This window comes from Halichondria panicea, chromosome 2 (genome assembly GCF_963675165.1).
Source record: "Halichondria panicea chromosome 2, odHalPani1.1, whole genome shotgun sequence".
Classification (NCBI taxonomy): domain Eukaryota; kingdom Metazoa; phylum Porifera; class Demospongiae; order Suberitida; family Halichondriidae; genus Halichondria; species Halichondria panicea.
The window spans coordinates 4,052,729-4,055,228 of NC_087378.1; the positions used below are offsets into that span (position 1 = coordinate 4,052,729).

Consider the following 2,500-nt stretch of genomic DNA (forward strand, 5'->3'; position numbering starts at 1 on the left):
TTCTCCGTCACCCGTTGCAACCATGGTAGGCCACTACCGTACCATCGAAAGTTGATAGGGCAGAAATTTGAATGAAGCACCGTCGGCGCAAGGGCCATACGGTTCGAGCAGTTATCATGAATCACCAAGGAACCGAGCCCCGAGAGACTCGCATTGGTTTTGGATCTAATAAATACATCCCTTCCGAAGAGTCGGGACTTTGTGCATGTATTAGCTCTAGAATTACCACGGTTATCCAAGTAGTAAGAAACCATCAAATAAACTATAACTGATTTAATGAGCCATTCGCAGTTTCACAGTATAGAAGCGTTTATACTTAGACATGCATGGCTTAGTCTTTGAGACAAGCATATGACTACTGGCAGGATCAACCAGGTAACTATCGGGACGCCAGAGCGTGCGAGACGCACTGTGTCACTCGACCGTCCTCGTTCAGAGGGCCGGCCAACGCATCACACCAGTGCGGCCACGCGGACCGCAGAGGGTTCAACAATTTTGCAAATCCTCGGCCACAGACTCACCAACTGAAGGCAGGAGAGGGCAGCTGAGGCCCACTCGTTGCCTGCAGATACAGTCAATCACGGGGATCGACCGGCAGCGAGACCGTACGAATGCACTCGTGATTCGTGAAATGATGCAAACCTAACTGCACTCGACCGGAGGGAGCCAGCCCACTGATGACCAGTCACCAGCAGGTCAGACGCCCGCCGACACAGGCAGTCTACAACGATGCGGACACACGGATGAACCGCTGCAGTCACCCTACACAGCACCCGTCACTAGGAGCAACGCTGGAACTCGTCTCGTATGTAATTAAGCGTGACTTTTTTTGCCACAACACCCCACTTCACGACCTATCAACACGCTCATTTGTACGACACTCTTGTTTGGTTGCTTATCTAGCCCACGTGGTCACATTGTTCAATTCGTCTGCACTTGTATGGTAATTGCTTGCGATATATTGCTCAAATTTTCGCGCTACGCGCGTTCATTCCTTCATTCGTCTGCACTTGTATGGTAATTGCTCCAATTTTCCGGCGCGCAAATCCCCTCTGCAATGTTCCCATCTGCACTGTTCCCCGTCTGCACCCTTCCATTCCGCTAAACATACAGTTCAAGTTATACATGGCTAACATACAGTTACAATACAATACTGGAGATTGCACAATCTTTGCAACACAAATAGAAACAAGTGTGTTGAGCACTGTGGTTCCTTATTATATATGGGATGTGCTCATACATTTAAGTAGTAAAACAGACCACAGTGTGTGTACTCAAATTCCATATAAGGAAGGGTAATGCTCTATGCTTTTACTGTCTTGTTGCAAAGATTCTGTATAGTATTATAGTACACTCACTCACTCACTCACTCACTCACTATATTGCAGCACAACATCTATTCGCCAGCAGCCAGCCAGCCAGCCAGCCAGCCAGCCACCCACCTCTTACTATTCATCAGTCAGTCGGTCGGTTCGGTCGGTCGGTCGGTCGGTCGGTCGGTCGGTCGGTCGGTCGGTCGGTCGGTCGGTCGGTCGGTCGGTCGGTCGGTCGGTCGGTCGGTCGGTAGGTAGGTAGGTAGGTAGGTAGGTAGGTAGGTAGGTAGGTAGGTAGGTAGGTAGGTTGGTGGGCCGGCCAGTCAGCCAGCTACAACATAGCTTCACAAGCTACACAACAATTGCTGCTTTAACTACCAGCTGCAGCTTCTAATTATAACTACCCATTGAAGCTACTTTGTAACTAGGCGCTTTGTAAGGGGCCGCTTTGTAACTAGGCAAGGACTTCATTACACTAACATTAATTTTTTCCACCACGAGGACTTTAGGCTGGAAAATAGAAATAATAGGGCCTTAAGTGCTCGTTGACTTTACACTCCATGAACATTACAACTTTTTACCCACTACTTTTATTCCCACTTGAATTTACTGTACATTATTTGCGTATTGTTAGCAACGTACAATACAATACTACTTGAAGATAAGCTTGATATTGTTATGATCAAATGAAGCATGGCTCAATGAAGGTATATATAACTCACTCACTCACTCACTCACTCACTCACTCACTCACTCACTCACTCACTCACTCACTCACTCACTCACTCACTCACTCACTCACTCACTCACTCACTCACTCACTCACTCACTCACTCACTCACTCACTCACTCAGGGAAAATATTTAAATTTCCTGCTACAGTGCTGCTACATTGCAGCCCATAAAATCTGCACATTTCCTGAGGTGTCCTGCAAGTGTCCTGCAACCTACTTACAAAGGATAGTGCAACGTTTCCTGTATAGTTTCCTTTACTATTCCTGAAGTAGTTCAGGACTTGTGTAACATTCATAAGTCTACAGGAAATTTTGTATTTGTAAAGTATAAGAAATTTTGATATTTTTCCTGTGTCACTCACTATAATTAGGATAGTTATAATTATACGTGCGTAATTATACAATTACTGTTTGCAAGTAGCCATCATCACATACTTCAGTTGCTTGCAGTGCC

At 46.2% G+C, this 2,500-nt stretch overlaps 1 non-coding gene across 1 annotated transcript in view; it reads right to left on the reverse strand.

Moving 5' to 3' along the window:
* LOC135332602 (small subunit ribosomal RNA) overlaps positions 1-378 on the reverse strand; it is a 1,812-nt gene extending 1,434 nt beyond the window's left edge. Inside the window, exon 1 of the ribosomal RNA XR_010393452.1 lies at positions 1-378. This exon is cut by the window's left edge and continues 1,434 nt beyond it. This is a non-coding gene — a ribosomal RNA (small subunit ribosomal RNA).
* Between the last annotated feature and the right edge of the window lie 2,122 nt (positions 379-2,500).